The sequence below is a fragment of the Ovis canadensis genome, chromosome 1, assembly GCF_042477335.2.
Source record: "Ovis canadensis isolate MfBH-ARS-UI-01 breed Bighorn chromosome 1, ARS-UI_OviCan_v2, whole genome shotgun sequence".
In the NCBI taxonomy this organism is placed as follows: Eukaryota; Metazoa; Chordata; class Mammalia; order Artiodactyla; family Bovidae; genus Ovis; species Ovis canadensis.
Window position 1 is genome coordinate 167,407,110 of NC_091245.1, and position 18,022 is coordinate 167,425,131.

The 18,022-nt window shown below is 39.6% G+C and overlaps 2 protein-coding genes across 5 annotated transcripts in view; one reads left to right on the top strand and one right to left on the bottom strand.

The window, feature by feature from the left end:
* Nucleotides 1–18,022, top strand: part of CMSS1 (cms1 ribosomal small subunit homolog) — a 398,161-nt gene that overhangs the window by 44,029 nt on the left and 336,110 nt on the right. The gene's annotated exons all lie outside the window — the stretch shown is intronic.
* The window catches only part of FILIP1L (filamin A interacting protein 1 like), a 312,163-nt gene that overhangs the window by 35,380 nt on the left and 258,761 nt on the right, over nucleotides 1–18,022 (bottom strand). Inside the window, exons 1-2 of one of the 4 annotated variants that reach the window (XM_069551112.1) lie at nucleotides 13,798–14,015; nucleotides 7,792–8,022 (exon numbers count right to left, since the gene is read on the bottom strand). The exons of 1 other annotated variant lie outside the window; for it this stretch is intronic. The gene's annotated coding sequence lies outside the window, so the exon portion shown is untranslated. Of the gene's footprint in view, nucleotides 1–7,547; nucleotides 8,023–13,797; nucleotides 14,271–18,022 lie in introns of those variants that run through there. 2 more of the 4 variants (XM_069551120.1, XM_069551104.1) reach the window with 2 other exon arrangements.

Here is an 18,022-nt window from a genome sequence, read left to right on the forward strand (position 1 = left end):
GCTGAACCGATGATGATGACAGCAGCGAAGGGCATCCGGGGCAGGGGGAAGCTGCCTCTGGTAACCACCATTTTAGGGCACAGGTGATTTTTTTTTGAAAACTTAGGAATGTCAGAGACAACAAAGAGATCTAACATTCATAACTTCACTATTTGCTGCTGAAATATATTTAGGATCAGTATTTTCCATTTCTCTTTTGTTCACAGGTCTACACCACAAGCTCTTCTCCCTTCCTGGTACAGTACGATACTTTGAATGTGCGTTATCCAGTGCCATACCAGCACACCACAATGGATGCTAACAGCTGATTCTCCCAAAGCCTCTCTGATGCTCTGTTCCTGTTTCTCCTGTTTGTTGTTTCTTGAGTGTAAATGTGCAGTGCACCTTCTCTGCTGAGATAATACGCGCCAAGACTTGTCCACTTGGGGACTCAGCAGTGGGGTGGGCTGACAGACCTTTTTCTGTATGTGCTACTGCCGGGTTTAGTTTTCATAGTGGAAACTGTGAAGAAGACTATTGATGATATTTTAAATTCTTTTTGAGCATTTCATTAAAAAAAAGTACAAACAGGTTGAAGGATACCCAGATTATCTGAGAAAGAGGTCATTTGAGGTTTTCATACTGTTGTATACTTAGCTTTGTAATTAAAAAGTTTTCTTTGCTCAGTCTTAACTCTTCACAAGTCTGAACTTCAGTCTTGGGATTTTAGATTAGCATTCCTAAATGTATTAAATACATTTCAAAATATGTATATTAAAAGGTATAGGATCCCACCTCATCCTTCATCTGCCAGTTCCTCTTCACCAACTTATAACCACTGATACTGCTGCTGCTGCTGCTAAGTCGCTTCAGTCGTGTCCAACTCTGTGCGACCCCATAGACGGCAGCCCACCAGGCTCCCCCGTCCCTGGGATTCTCCAGGCAAGAATACTGGAGTGGGTTGCCATTTCCTTCTCCAATGCATGAAAGTGAAAATTGAAAGTGAAGTCGCTCAGTCGTGTCTGACTCTTAGCGACCCCATGGACTGCAGCCTACCAGGCTCCTCAGTCCATGGGATTTTCCAGGCAAGAGTACTGGAGTGGGGTGCCATTGCCTTCTCCAACCACTGATACTAGCTTCTTACATGTACTTCTATAGTGTCTTTATGAATAAACAAAGAAAATACAAATAAAGATTCTTATCTACCCTTTTTTGTACAAAAATAGCTTATTCTTTATCCTTCACCTTGATTTTTGCAGTTAAACATTTTTTTGAGATCTTTCTATTAGATCAGTGTTCTTCAGCAGGGGCAGGATATGGGAATGAAAATCAACATGGCTACTAAATAAATCTTTACAACTTCATGCTTAAAAAATTAAAATTTGTAGGATTTTTGAGATGAAGTGACATAGAGGAAGAGGAGTCATATACTTTTGCAGTTTTGAATTTTTAACATTAGGATAAATTGTAATAGTAATATTTTTGATTATCATTTTATAACAATGGCTTAACTGATTTATATCTGTTTTTATAATGTCTGTTTGTAGCATCTACATTTTCTTAGGAAACTGAAGCCCAGAAAGATTAAATAACATGCAAGGCCATTGTTACAGTAGCCCTGGTACTGGAACACAGACTCCAATTCCCAGTCGCTATCCAGGGTGTGATTTAGTTTATAGCAAAAAAGAAACAAGCATATTGAGGGTCTAGCCTGTGCCTCTTGATCTTGCTGTTGCTGCTAAGTCACTTCAGTCATGTCCGGCTCTGTGTGACCCCATAGACGGCAGCCCACCAGGCTCCCCCGTCCCTGGGATTCTCCAGGCAAGAACACTGGAGTGGGTTGATTCTTAAAACAACCTTATGAGGTATTATTCCTGTTTTACAGATGAGGGTAAGGACCAAAAAACTAAAATATAGAGAGGTTAAATAATTGCCAAATAGCACAAATAACCAAGCCAGAATAAAAAGTCACTGTCTGCAAAGCATGTGCTCTTTCAACTAAACAGTCTACATGCTAGAAAGCCCAGAGAGTACTGACCTCACAAGAGTTTCCTCTTTCTCTTGTCTCATGCTTTTCGTGTTCATTCCTGCGCTGTGTCCCTATCCCATTGACTCCCTGACCCCTCCTACCTTTGCTTGGTCTACTCCAGTCATACCAGTTTCCATGTTGTTCCCTGAACACAGCAGGCCTCTGGCTTGTGTACTGCCTGCCTTCCCAGGGAAGGCCTCTCCCCCAGTTCTTGTAGTGCCACCTGGCATGGTTACTGTATTTTACTTATTTGATTACTGGCTGTCTCTCCTACTAGAATGTAAACTTCATGTGAGCAGGGAGGTGGGGATGTCTGTGTGTGAGTGTGTGTGTGAGTGTGTGTGTGTGTGTGTGTGTGTGTGTGTGTGTTCAGTGACCGCTCAAGTACTGGTCTGTTTTCATCAGTGCTGTATTTTCTAGCTCAAGAACAGTACCTAGTATGTAATTGGCTCATTAAGTATTTGTTACATATTTGAACAAACACCTGTTCTACCTTTGAACTAGAGTGTTTTATGACTGTAAGCAACAGACATGTGGTGCTGTCCCCCTCTGTATCTGCGGATGTAGAACCCACAGGTATCTGCTGACCATACCATACCATTTTATATGAGAGACTTGAGCATCTGCTGGTTTTGGTATCTGTGGGAGTCCTGAAACCACTCCCACTTGGATACTGAGGGATGACTGTTAATAGTTCCTTTCCTCTACGCTCATTGATTAAGCAGTTAATCATTTATTGAGCAATTACTACATGCCATGTACCATGCTAGTTCTGGAAACAGTCATAAGAAGCAACTATTATTATTCTCATGTTACAGAAAAGCAGTTTGCCACCACCATAACATGCATGCACAGCTATCTCACGTGTCCCATCCTCTTCAGTGAATATGTGTGCTGTAATATTCTGCCCAGGAAAGGCACAGAGAATCCCTACCACTTGCAATCTACCGTTTTGTCACTGTTACTCTCTATAAGCTCTCTGTAAGACTACTCTGAGCTTGATCATGAGACGTGAGCAAATATTCCCTTAATCATTGTAATAATAAAACACGTTTAGTCATCTGGCATAAATTCGTGATTATTTTTGGATGGTTTAAAAAATTGTGACTTTGCCAGTAATAACATCTCATGTTCCCTAGAGGAGGTGGGTTTGTCATAAATACCATTTCCGTAGAACATTTCAAGGAACTTAAAGTTCTCGGAAAATATTTTTAACGGGCAGCCTTTTCTCAAACAGACTTCAAGGGCATAATGCTGTATACCCTTAAATGTGTGTTGTATGTATTTTATCTTATTAGTAATATTTATATGTATTTATCCTATTGCAAAATCCATTTATATTCAGATGTCCCTTTAGTGGATTGAGGAAAACAGAAATAAATTCTTTAGAAAAGCATTCTGATGTAGCTGCAGAATTTTGTTTTTAATCTCTTTCATCTCTTTTTTCTCTTCCCAGATCACAGGTTATTTTCATTCATATATTGCAAATTGCTATTTTGGAGGATTAGTATAATTCCTTTCTCTTAAAGCTTATTCCTTGGTAGGTTGTTTTTCTTTCTTTTATTCTCTTTTTTTAAAAGTCACAAAGAATAATCCTTTCTTGAATCTTACTCTGAGCCAAAAAAAAAATTTTTCTAGCCCCTAGTTCCTGTAAGTTTTTTTTTTAAGGTTTTCCTCTTTTATTTGGCTTTCATACTTAATTCGCTGGCATTCATATTTAACATAAAAGGCCAAAGCATGGAGCAGTCATGTGCCAGAGCGGATGAGTTCATTGCTTTTCACCTCCCTGCAGTCTGGCTGACTATACAGAGGCAGCGGCTAACATGGTATGCTTGGGAAACCAAACGTTTCCTAACTTGTTAGTGGGAAATTTAGAGTTCAGAAATTTAGAAACCACAACAACAGACGCTTATGTTTTATTGTGACTACTGAAGTCACAAGCTTGCTATGAGAAACAAGCCAGATAGGAACCCCAAGAATATACAATGTGAGACATTTTGATCCCGAGGGAACTTCCTTCTTTCTCCCTTTCCCTTTTAGCTCTACTAGTAAATCAGTAAATAAGGAAGGCAAAGGAAGTAGGAACATTTAATATCATTAAATAGTATGTGGAGGTCAAAGCAGTTGGGAGATGAAGCTTGATGCTTGGCCTGACTGCCTGCTGAACAACTGAATCATGAACCACAATGAACATCCTCCATGTAACCTTACTTTTCTTATTAATAGTTCCAGAAGGTGATTGCTTTCTGACTCCTACATGATGTTTTGATTAATCTGGGCCACATGTAAATTTTAATTACAGATAGGTGGGAAAGTTTTATTCTAAAATCTGTTGTAATATAAATGACCGTTCTTCTTGTGGACTGTACATGTCCTCTTGCATACATTTTAAAAATTAAAATTATTTTGGTCATCTAACCTTGTTTAATTTTCCATAACAATTCAGAGCATTGGGTTATATTTCCCTTTTCTGTCACTTCTGAGCATTGAGAAGACAGAAAGCATGAACGCAGAGTTTGATCCTATTTTCTCTCTTAGAAGTTGGGTTTCTCTTCTTAGAAGTTGGGTTCTTTTAAGATGAATGTATTCTAGAGAATACTTAGCTTGTGCAGTAAGGGGCAATTCCATCAAGATGTTACAGTGGTTTGCAATAGAACTGCTAGAGGTGAGAGCAGTGACTTAATACTTTACTTCCCTTGGCCCTGGGCCTGTTTGCAGTGGATTTTGTCCTTGGGCAAAAGTGTCCCCGTTTAGTTATATGAATCTGCATGAGAAATTGTAGCAGAATTGAAGAAAAGGCTATGTAGTGTACCTGTGCATGCGCTATATGAAGACCAGTCTATTCTGCCCTGACCATATATATCTTACTTTTGAATTTTATTTCATTTTAAGATTTGAATTTTGAGAAAGGGCAAACTATTTCATGCTTGCAGTAGTTGAAAACAGTGTCATTATTTTTTTTTAAGTCATTGAAAAAAAGCACTAACTTCACTCTCCCTCACTTTCAAAGTTCACTCTCTTAAAGTTCACAGCTAAAAACAAAGAAAAAAAGCAAAACCCCAATTCTTAAACAACAGGCCACTTTTGAAGGAGCCATGTATTCAATGGACAGGGATATTTGACCAAAATCTGCCATCCACTTAACTCTGTGACCTTTGCTCATCTGCATGCTACCTCAGCTGCAACAGGGGGGAAGCAATACACCGCCTTTAACGATCCTCAAATCCAAATCCCGGTTGCACAGGATAAAACCACTGTCGACCCTAAAGGGCTTTCCTGATAGCTCAGTTGGTAAAGAATTCACCTGCAATGCGGTTCCATTCCTGGGTTGGGAAAATCCCCTGGAGAAGGGATAGGCTACCCATCCAGTGTTCTTGGGCTTCCCTGGTGGTTCAGCTGGTAAAGAATCCGCCTGCAATGCAGGAGACCTCGGTTCGATCCCTGGGTTGCGAAGATCCCCTGGAGAAGGGAAAAGCTACCCATTCCAGTACTCTGGCCTGGATAATTCCATGGAGTTGCAAAGAGTCCAACTAGACTGAGCAACTTTGACTTACACTTTTACCAACCTTTAAAGTCCTTTCCCTCTCTTCTTTCCTATATAGCACTGTACACAAATTCACATGTCAAAAATGTATATTCCATTCTGTCAGAGATTTTGTGACTCATCTGATCTGTGGTTCATAACTATAAGGCAACGTTTATTGGAATTTCATGGGATTCACATTTATTTTGGGTTCTTTATATGTCAGCCATTTATTGTAGTTCAAGGTTATAAGTGTGCTGTAAAAGTACAGAAATAAATCATTTTAGTGTCTGACACCTAAAATGTTAAGCTAAATTGAAAGTATAACTAAACTGAAAATTGAACACCTAACAAGTATTTAGTAGTTTCTGAAAGGGAATCTTTATTGTCTGTGGCTAGGACATAATAAATGCTACTTAAGCTCATGCTGCCTAAAATCTGTCTCACCTATTTGTTTTATATGTGTGCCTCTCCAGCCTGGTAGGACTTTCAAGGTAAAACAGGGAGATTCCAGATTAGCTTTTAAGCCTTTTGCTCTCTCTCCTTGATCCTTTAGTCAGTGACTTGGTTTTTATTTCAGGTGGCTACAACTTCTTTAGGAAAGCTTAAGTGGGTTTCTCATACAGGGATTCCTTTCCAGCAGAGAACTTAGGATAAAAGATAACCTCACTTTTCAGAGTCGCTGAAGTTAAGCACTAGAGACATGGATTTTCTCCAGTAAGCTTTATCCTTTACTATCACCCATGGCTGGATTACGAAAACATGAGTTCTTTGGGACTGCATCCTGCAAAGCACCTCCTCTTTGGCCCTAAGGCAACCCCTTGCGCCTCAGCCTGGTGGACCCCAATAGCATCAGATGCTGATGGAGCATCATTCTTCATAATACGATGAATGAGCAGACTACATAATATCTAAATAGTAAGAGGTACCATTTACTGAGTGTCTCCTATGGGTCTGGCATTGGGCCAACTGCTTTATCATCACTTTTAATCTTCATTTTAAGGACTGAAACCACTATGGAAGTCCAGGTTGTTCTAAAGGCAACGATGGAATTAAAAATCAGACTTCAGGTGTTCTGATGCTAGGTCAAGCCTTCCTTCTCTTTTTACCTCAGATTCCCTTTTCAGAGTAGACTTCCAAGGAATAAATCTGTCATCATTTTTTAGAATGCTACATTTCATTTTATATCTTTTCCATGAATGTTACCTAACTTGTCTGACCTTGGCTGAGTTCCCACAGCTCTTAACAGTTTTGTGACACAAATACTCTGTATCATTTTATACCACTTTCTAGTTTGTTATGTTGTATTAGTTTTGCTTTTGAACTAACTATAAGCTCCTAGAATATTTGATACCTCTGTGTTCTCCACATGGGTCTGAACTTAGTACATACTGGATGACCAAACAATTTGAGAGGTAAGAAGACCCATTTCTAAGGGGAGCATGACTGCCTCTTAGACTTAAAGTTTTCAGAATTTAATTATTAGAGCAAAAGAAAGAGAAGTAGAATTTTGTTCCTCTTTTTCCTGTCACTTCTGAGGAGGGAGAATCATTCAGTGACATGAAGTCACTTCAACACAAATTTAAATCAAGTTCAGATGTGGGAAAACTAGCCAGAGAATGTTAACTTTGCCTGTGCTTCTTTGCATCTTTGCTCAGCCCAGTGAATTTTATGGGACTGTTAGAAGATTCCTGTATAGCATAATTTTAGAGGACATGAGTAAAACCATAATCACTTAACAAAGTTGTTCTCATCTTTATCTAAAAGATCTTGGTCTGCCCTATGTAGGCAGTTGTACCAAAGCCCGAAGGATAATATGGAACCTCAAACATAATGTATTTCTTCTAACAAAATGAGTGTTTAACTACCTTGATGATAAATGAATTGATATTATTGTTAAAGAATAATTAATCTCATTAGTAGCAAAGGATTACTTTTCACAAAACTCCACAGAATGATTTGCATCCTCTGCTTCCCAATTCACTGACCAGTCCCTGCCAAGGCTGAGAGACTTACACTGCATCTCACTGCAAGCCCTTTGTCTTCAGCAAGAAGGAACGTTCTTATGCTCTCCCCAAGCGCTTAGACAAAGCAGCTTCTTCCTTTTTCTTCAAATGTAACAGCAGCGGTCACTTAAGTCTTGTCAGCCCAAATGTGATGAATATTTTACATTCCTCTTATGATTTCTGCTCAGAGATTTGTTTTTGTTTTGATTCACTTAAAAAAGAATTTTAAAAAGAGAGAGAAAAACTTGGTTCACCTTTAAACTTTTGTTCTGAGACTGGTGGGCCATGAGATATGATAAATCTGGAAGGTTCACTCTTGTCAGAATTGCTCATCTCGAAGGTCTGACCTCATCCTTGAGGCTGCTCTTGGTAGGATGATTCGAAGCTCTCACAGGCTCAGGGCTATAGTTATGTGAATCTTGCTTCTGGCTTCAGATTGGACTTTTCCCCTCACATTCTTCCCATTTTCTTTAGCTGATGTGTCTCTGTAATGAACGATCAGTAGGTTGTATTTTTATAGTCTTTGGCTGTACTTGATCAGAATTCTCTTAGGGGTGACTGCACACTATTCTGTCCTTACCTAGTATTGAGAGATGCTTATAGTGGATGACATCATGTCCTTTTTTAAGTTAATGGAAGCCAAGGCTACAGGAGGCTTATGCAGAGCATGGATGGCAGAGCCAAGAAGAGCAGAGCTTGATTTACGAACCATCATTCCTACTCTGTAGTCTTAGTGTTGAGATAACACTGTTTGTCTATCAATTTAGTGTCACTAGTAAAGAAGCTTGGAGATTGACTACATTTGTGTTGTATTCTTTTAAAAAATAGTCCCACGTGGTTTATCTTTACTTAATTTTTATGTATAGCTGACCTACATTATCTATATTGCTTTATCAATTCATTAAAAAAGAGCCTAAACAGGACAGTGACCAGTGATTGAAACTATTGTGCAAGAGCTACTGATGATCTTAGCCCTTGTCATCAGTGGTAGGTGTAGCTGTGTTAGCCACATGGTGTGGCGTGTGGAGAATTTAGTTGCTAGGCTTGTCCTGCCTTGTACTGAGCACCGTGCCTAGTAGGCACTCAGTAAATGTTTGGTACTGATGAGGAGTCACAAGCCCTTGGCTGGCTTCACAGGTTGACACTGGCATTACCTAACTTTGAAACTACAGAAAAATCATTCCTTTTCTGAAAAACCTAGCAGATGCACTGGATTACCCACAGAAACTTTGGAATCAAAGTATATACTTGGGAAACGGGCATCTGCTAATTTCTAGTCACAGCAAGGACAAACCGTTTGGTCCCCATGAATGCAGTAGGGGGTGGGCATTTAGCTGAGGCACAGCGATTAGTGGGAAACAGAGGAATACCCTTCATTAAAGACAAAGGCACTACACTCTGCTGTTTCATGTTTTGCTTCCCGTCCACTCCTTGCCCAGAGGCAATTCACCTGGTACTCTTTCACCATCTTCATTCTCATTATTTTGGGGAGGATGTTAAAGTGAAGGAGGTGGAGGTGGGTCGACAGAGAAGCATCTGACCTGAAGTCTGCCTACACACCATATAATGTACAGTAAAAGCAGATTGCTTTGCCTTCACTGCCGTGACTTTTAATCTCAGCCTAATTTGTTTTCTGGTTTTTGTGTTTGTAAGTCAGTTCTAGGTGGCAGAGATCTGTTTAGGGCTCCTGCACAGTCTGAAGGGGCCCTTCCTAGCCCACTGTTTCCAGAAATATTCTTTTTTTTTTTTTTTACCAAATAAGAAGCTTCTAGGTTGTAATTTGTTCATATGTTCTTTCAGTACCCTGCTTGGCCTTGTGACACACCTACTAACTTAACTAGGTCTTTCTTTTTTCCAGGTGCTAGGGATAAAGTGGTAGCAAAACTCACCCTCAAGGAGTTTATAGTCCAGGAGATAAATGATAAACAAATTAGCAGTTAATGTGCAATTTAATGTCATAAGAAATGCATGATATGAAGTAAAGTAAAGCAAGTATCACTGGAGCTTAAAGCCCACAGTGACTTCCTCTGAAAGTTTTGGGAGGGTTGTTTCAAAGGCATTGAGTCACTTTGGGTTTTTAAAGGGAACCTGCTAGCTGGGGAAGTATAGGGAATGAAGAATGCTTAGTTGGAAGGTGCTGAGAAGAGGTCACTTGTCATGTTAGTGGTTCAGGCCTAAGTGACTTTAACTGTAAAGCATACACACTCTTTGCAGGGCACCTCTCAGCTTTTGGGCAGAGAGAGAGCTTTGCCACCCAGAGGACCTTTAAGTACACTTATTATTTGTTTTCTTTGTTCTCCTTTATCACCTCCCTTCCATTGTTGTAGCCTGGTTAAACTGTATTGATTTTCACCTCCTTCCTTTCTCTTTGTCTTCTTACTACTTGTACTTATTAACAAGAACTTTGAACCTTTCTACTTACTTTTTTAAAATGGATTTTATATCCAAATTAACACCTACAGTACCAAGGCTTCTTCTGGGGCTTCTGTTCTCATCTCTTCCTGCCATTCATTTAAGGGGAAACCAAAGGCTGTAGGCTAAAAATGCATGCGGCCCTGGCTCTGTCTCTGAGTAGCTCTGTGTCTCTGAGGCAAGTCACACAGTGGACATGAATTTCTTCTGCAAGGTGAGGCATTTGGATCAGATGGCTTCCAAGGCCTCTTCCAGTTATCAAGTTCTATGGACATTCCTTGCTGGGGTGTGTGTGGGTGGGGGTATATGTGCATGGGCACGCATGTGTGTGTGGGAGTATATGTGCACACGCGTGTGTGTGTACACGCACTCTCTGGGGCCTGGGACATCCCACAGTCCATAAGAATTTATCAAGGCACTTCTCAAACTCACATCTGTGGGATTCAGTGTTTGCTATTCTGACATAATACACTCTCTTTTACTGACAGTAACTGTCCTTGAGCCTAGAATCAGTAGCTGCCATAACCAGAAACAAGGAATTTGCACTTCCACCTGTCCCAGTGGTGGATACACTTACCTACCTACTCCTCTGCATACCTTCTTACCCCTTCCCCCACACAGAGACGTATCATTTCCTAAGCTAGTCCTTAAAAGTAATAATTATATCTTTAAGAGTTAACCTTATTTTGAAACCAGTAGGGCAGAGGAATGTGAGGATGGTCAGACTGGAGAAAGAACGCTGCTAATGTCTTATTCTCTGTTTTTGGGCTCAGAATGAAAACTGCGGTTGTCCTATCTAACCTGCTAAATTAGAATCTCCTGGAAGGAAGCATGAAAAGGAAGTCCTCCCATATCTGAAAAAAGAACCAAGTGACTTTCCTTGGAGAGCCTTCCCACTTTTATTTGCCTTGCAGCTTTCCCAGTCGGAGGTAATGTTAGTGCAGAAGAAGGCCGGGGGAGAGAATCTCAGTTCTGTTTTTAAAAAAAGGAAATGTAGGAGGACTTACAACAGTGTTGGTGATGATCTGCTAAGGAATTAGTGCACCTAACCCTCTAAGCAGAAACTAACTGGCCAGAGGATTTTCTAAAAGTCTTTGCAGCACACATGAAGGAAACATTAAGTGATTGAGTTGGTGGCCCGTATAGACTGTAGTGATGGCAGAGGCAGCCATAAAAATATTTCTCTGAAAGTCTTATGCTGCATATGCAGTGTCTCTTCATCTTTAAATCCTTATTTAAACATAATTTACAAAAACTAAATCAGTTTTTATTGAAGCTAAATTCAAAGTCAAATGTAAATTAAACTCTAAAAATCATTTAAAAGTCCAAGAGGATAAGGTGTGTTCAATTTTTCCAAGATAATGATTGGCTATGTGGATAACAGATTTTAATTCCTGAAGCAGGTTGAGACCAATATTGCTTTTCATACCCTGATATTACTTCATAATATCCATTCTTTTATAAACAGTTCTCTTCCCCCCCCCCCGCCCCTTCCTTCTTCCTTTTAATAGGAGGCTTTATTTTTTTTTCTCCATTCACCTTGTAAAAGCATTCACTTTGCCCTGAAGCAATAGATATAGACAGAACATGACCTAAGAAGAATTAATGGAATTTTATTCTTCCTCTCTCCCATTTTCATTTTTATCTCAAAATCCATTTATTACCAAAGGCAATTTTTGGAGGGGGAGAGGTAGCAAAGAATCCAAGCAAAATTCAGAGCATTTTGAGAAAGCAGATTAATGGGAATTATAAGTGGACTTGAGAAGTTCTAAGCTTGATTTGTATTTTCATATTGACTGTTCCTACAGACTTCATCACAGCATTAGGAAAATATCACAAAAATACCAGGGCTTAACAGGTAAGGTTAATCACCATAGAAGGGTAAATTAGTTTATTAATTATAAAATTAATATGTTTTTTGAAGATGTAAAAATTCACATTGATTCAATCCAAAACATTTTTTCCATCATATAAATTGTCTCAAGAACTAAGAAATGCTCACTCAGAGAGCCCACTGTGAGATAATGTATCCATGAAAAACCTTTTTAACTTTCAATTTTAAAAGGGATTTTAACAGATGATTGTTCTTTCAACTGTGCTTTCAAGTTAATAATTGGAAAATAGTGTGGAATATTGAAGTGTGTCATTTAAAATTTTTTTACAAACTGATGCTTGTCTGTTTTAAAAAAATAAAATATAGACTCTTGAAACACAGCTGTTAGAACTTTGATAGAGGTTATGATTTTCAACAGTTGAGCTAATAGTTTATGATACAGATGGTACTTTGGGTAAAGCTAAAACAATAATTGATGGTTTCTGTTTCCCTCCTCCTCTATTAAATTCAAAAGAGTGGAATACCTTTTTTCCAAGACAGGAATCTTTTTCAGTTTCCAATTACAGCATATATCAAATAAACAACTATTCTGTTGCATATTCTGTACTTCTCCACAGTAACCCGGGTATTGCCCCCACTCTCTTCTCATTATGGTAGGCTTCCCTAGATTTGAAATAATAGTTTTGAGGAAATCCTACTTCTCAATACTAACCTGCAGTTTATAAAGCCTATCTTCAGGCCAAGGAACATATAATTTTTCTTTTAGAATACTAAAACCAAAGGCCTGCATTGTTCCAAACAAAATTAGCTAACAAAACAAAAACCCTCTGAAGCAAAAATGGCAGGCACCAATGTCATATACTTTTAAAAACTCAACCACAGAATTACTAGAAATACAGATATATTCCACATTTTGACCAGGTAAAACAAATCTATGTTTCAAATGATAAATAAAGCATAGAGACTATTTTATAAGGAAAATAGTTCTTTCACACACTTTTAAGTTTTGTTTTGACCAAATAAAATTTAAGTGATAAATCATTTTTTCATCTCATATTCCAGTGTTTTTGACATAGCATATTTTATTTTTAATTCCTCTGCTGATTTTTATTCTGAAAAGTAAAGTAAAATAAGTCGATTTTCAGCATCTGCCACTTGTTCAGTTATCATACTGTAAGGATTCATTTATAGCAGTAGTCTATTCAAGGTTTAGAGGTAATAAATAATGGCTCAAAATGCCACTGATTAACAAAATTCTTCTATAGGCTTTCCTTTTTAAATTTATTATGTATTTCTACATTATAAACTACTGTCCAACATATTACTGCACACAAACTAGCTTTATCTTTAATTGCAGTGCAGTTTGTCATTTACCCATTGACTGGAGTTGACGTAAAAAGTTAGAACACAAAACTGTAATCGTTACTTTCTTGTACTAATTAAAACTTGTTTTTAAGACAGATTAGAATTTGTAGGATTTTTTTGAATCTTAAAAAGTGCTTTACTTTTAAAGTTAGATTCATCCTAATTACAAGATGTATTCCTAACAAGGGTTTTCTCGTCTTTCATATGAAGATTTATTTATAAAAGAGAGAGGACACTGGGTGGGAAAGAAATCCACTATCTTGTGGTGGTTTTTCGCTTTGTGCTCTTGTAAGACTGAAAGGAGTTTGAGTCCTAGGAGAGATAAGATCAGGAGAGTTGTTGTATTACAGCATATTCCCCCCACCCTCTCCCCCAAAGATTTCTCAATAGAGGCAGGATACGAAGGCGTCTGTAATATATAGTCATCCCTCACCTCCACATTTAAAACTAAATCCCAAATCTGTATTCTCCATCAGAGAAAACTTTTTAAGTTTTGTGTGAGTTGGGAAAGATTTTGATCCTAGAGTTCATTGGATGCGCTTTTCGAAACCTGTTTGCAGTTCGTGATGCTGATAACTTTAAAAGACACCTACAGACTGCCTGGCTCTCCGCTCCCCTTGCTGGAGCGGAGCGGCTCTCCCGGGCTTACCTGAGTCGCCTGCGCCGGGGCCGGGCGGGGACCGGGCGGGGGCCGCAGTCGCGCGGCGTCGCGAGCGGGCTGTGCGCGCTCCGGGAGTCGCCCGAACAATGCGAGCGGGGCGCCGAGCGCGCCCGGCCTATGGGCGTTACGTCACTGCGCTGCCTTATAAGGCGCTCCGCGTGTGCGGCGCGGGCGGCGGGGGCGCCGGTGACAGCCAGACCCGCAGCGGCGGCGCTGCAGCGCGCCCCGGCCCCGCAGACGCTCGGACCGTGTGAAAGACCCGTCGGTCCCGGCTCCCCGCGGAGGGGAATGGGCGGCGGGCCGGGGACGCTGGCGCCCTCCAGCCGGGCTATCCTAGTCTTTGGGGGTCATGGTCGATCAGCTTGTAACTTTTTATTCCTCTGGGGCGCTAAAGCTTCTGTTATTGCTTAGGATTCTTAAATATACATCATGTTATTCTTATGCATGTGCTTTGTAAATACGTTTTTCTTAAGTTTGTTTTTTGCTCGCTCGGGGCGGAGGGAGGGTGTGGAGGCGGGAAGTCTCTCTCTATTTTTCTTTTTTTGGTGGTGGGGCAAGACATCTCCGGGAGTGATTTAGACTTCAAACCTTCTCTTTCCTCTTTGTAAAGAGTAGGGGTCCTCAGAGGATAGTATTTTATTTCCTGATGATGTAACTACCAAACAATTCTTCAAGTGATGATGGGAAGGCCAGATGAAATCTTATTTTTTTCAGTGTTTTTCCTGAAAGAACCTCCTCATTCCTCATTTCTGCATGCCTGTGTTTTAATGAAAGTAGTTAAAACTAATCGGTTTATTTGGCAGGGACAGTATTTATTAAAGAAATTTAATGTTTTCTGCTGTACTTTCAAGATAGTATAAAAATAGTACTTCAAAACTGGTTTTAATTCATCTGTTCTCTTCTACAAAATAAAACAACATGAAAAAAAACCTGAGAGGAAAAAAGAAACTGACCAAATATGACTGAGTTAAGCCTTTTACTCTGGGACAAATTTACTTGTTTAAAAACTTTTTCTAGTAAATGAGAATTAACTTCCTAATTGCTTTGCACATCGATAAGAGAAGTAATCTCAAAAAGTCCTAGCCAACTATATGAATCTGCTAAGTAAATTAGAGACATGGCTGCCTCATTTGTGAGTTTCAAATAAACTGAGTAGTTTAAATAACTTGAGTCTGTTTAATTTTTAAAATTACATTAAAATAGGATTGCTTCCTATTATAATGTACATGTCTATGGAATTATTGTTTCCATATGTTTTGTCAAACAGAAATAATAAAAATAGTCTGCCTGTTTCTTTTCTTTAGTGTGGAGTGGAGAAAGGCTGGTTGCAGAGGATTTATAGTTAGTGAAAATGGTGTGGAGAAAAGATGCAGGGCCCCAAAAGAAGTGTGTATCATCTTTAATAGTGGGCTCATGTTGACAGTTCTAGATCACTCTACCTGTCTACTGAGAAGCATATTAAACTAAGCCCCGCTTTTTGTATACACTCTTTTAAAAAGAGAAGTGAATGACCATTCACTTCAGCGGAACTTAAACTTTAATATTTGATTTGCAGTTTTGTGTTAATGTTTTAGATGTTAGTTTGTTGGTTTTAATGGTTACTTTGCCTTATGTTGTATGTGTGTGTATGTTAGTCACTCAGTCCTGTCTGACTCTTGGTGACCTCATGGACATAGCCCATAGGCTTGTCTGTCCATGGGATTCTCCCAGCAAGAATATTGGAGTGGGTAGCCATTCCCTTCTCCAGGGGTCTTCTGGACCCAGGAGTTGAACCTGCGTCTCCTGCATTCTTTACCATCTGAGCCACTAGGGAAGCCCATGAAGTGTATTTAAATCTTTTGTGTGTGTGTGTCCTTTGCTTACCTTGTACTTATTAAACATACTTTGAGATTTTTATACTGTTACAAATGAGACAAAATGACTGTTAACGAAAGCTGCATGAAGCACAAATTCCTGAATCTCAGTTCCAAACTGGTAAGGTAAAGTACCTCTACCCAAAGCTAGCATTTTTGTAACTTGTTCTGCCTCCTTTCCCCTCTGATGGATACAGAGACTTCCTCACGTTTGACACTACCTTTTATTTCTTTCTTATGTTTTTGTACTTCCGCTTTGCATTTATGCTTTTGACTTCCCAGTTTCCCTGTGAAATTTGTCAGGATTATTTCCTCATTTTCTTTGTTTGAAGTAACTAAAGACTAGAGAAGTTAAATGGCTGCAAGACTTGTCTAGGATTCTTGAAGCAAAAGGAAAGAAGATGAGTGGTCCTACCCCCAAGTTCCTTGCCTATGCTCTTACTCCTTGAAGCACTGGTCCCTGACACAGCCATGACTCAGCCTTGCAAGGAAGGTCATGGTATGTGACCACTCTCTTCAGGAACCAGTTTGTGACTCTCGGTGGTTGAGCTTGTAGCACACACCAGTCACGGTGTTTAGTGCTCTGCATGCACTCCATCATTCAATCTGCATAACATTCTGAGGTAGTTTATCCATAGTTTTCAGATGACAAAACACATTTGAAAGGGTAAAATTACTTGACCAGTCATACTTCTGGTAAAGTAATGAAAAGAAAAATTTGAAGCAGTGTTTATATGTATACAGGCTTAGTCTTACCCTCCCTTAGGGATTTACTCAGAATCTCTCAGAGGTGTTGTTAGTAAAGAAATAATCAGATTTAACTAAGAAGTTTGTGTCTTTATTTTCCAGACTGAGTGTTTAGGAAAGCTAAAACTCACACTCTTCAGGGGCTACACACCAAAGCCACCCTGACTGTGTGCTGAATAACCCCAGGGAGTGTTGTTTACGTTGGAGACACTGTGGATTTGTATATTTACTAAGATAGTTTTCTTGAGGATGTTGGCAACATGTTCTAATAAACTTAGAATACTGTGACAGTTCTCCAGCAGTTGAAAGTGGGACATTTTGAAGAAGGAGCATCTTTATCTAACTGACACCAGGGCACCCTGGGTCTTATAGTGCACACTTGAGCCAGCCATTGGCCTTGTGCACCACTGCCGCATGTCAGTGAGTAGGCTTTTATCTCCTTTCCTCTTATCAGCATTCTCTTTGCGATGCAATTTTTGTTCTTTCAGCTTCTCACATGTATTTATTACGAAAAGAATAGCGATGTGAGCATTGTGCCACAGTCTTGGCCAAGTTGTTACTTCCCTTTTCACGGAAAATTTTACTGCCCAATTCCTGTGTGACTCTTCATTTTATAATCAAGAATTCTGTACAAATAAGTATACCTACAAATAAAAGTCCTTTCAGTAGTGAGTAAGCTGATTTATAATCTAAATCAGCGATAGTTTAAGTTATCATTTGGAGATGGTAGAAGGAATTTTTCTAAGCTAATTGCTTTCTAATGTGGAAGTAAGATTTGTAGGCAACAAGGCTGGAGACTAGGATATGTTGATTTGATTGAACTGTGTGAGGTCACTTTTGTTAAATAGTCAAAAACAGTTGAGTATCAGCAGTTTCCCATGGTTCAAGCTATTGCCAGGAGGTTATTACAGTGACCACAGCAACCAATGTTATTAGTAATGTCTACAATGTCATCATTATTTAACTGTTTAAAAATACCGTTAACATGTTACTGAACATAACAGAGCCAGTGTCTCTTTGTGAAGTGACTGCTCTTTCTTTCTTGTCCTGTCTCTATGCCTTTGTTTCTTCTTGGGATTGGTAAAGTCTTTTAGTCATCCAAATAAGTGCCAGAGAAGCGGTATTCGTAATTAGCTGAACCTTTTCTAGAACCGCCCACAGTTTTCCCTGCTGGCTCTTTAATCAGGTAAGGGGAGATGTACACTGTTCTGTGAAGCTCTGCTGTAAGCTCTGGGATGGTAATGCTAACTCTGAATGGGACACATTTGCCCCTTTGCCTCTCAGAGAGTTTACGTGGAAACACTGTAATAGGCAAAGAAAAGCAACAATTTTTATTATGGGCATGGTTCTGTTACGAGAAGCTGAAGGGAACGGGGGCAGGTGCAGGATGGCATGGGGCGAGGCAGAATGCCGTGGTCCTCCATTGCATCAGGCTGCCGTTGGATTGGCCAGAGCATGAGTCTTTGGTGCTAAGACACTCCTCCTGACAGAACATTCTAACATCTCACGGGCAGACTTCTGGCCACATGGCTTTGCTGCTGAGCATTGGACAAGCCTGACATGGATGTGATACTGATGGCTTCTCTGCTGCTCCACAATTTAGGAGGAAGGCT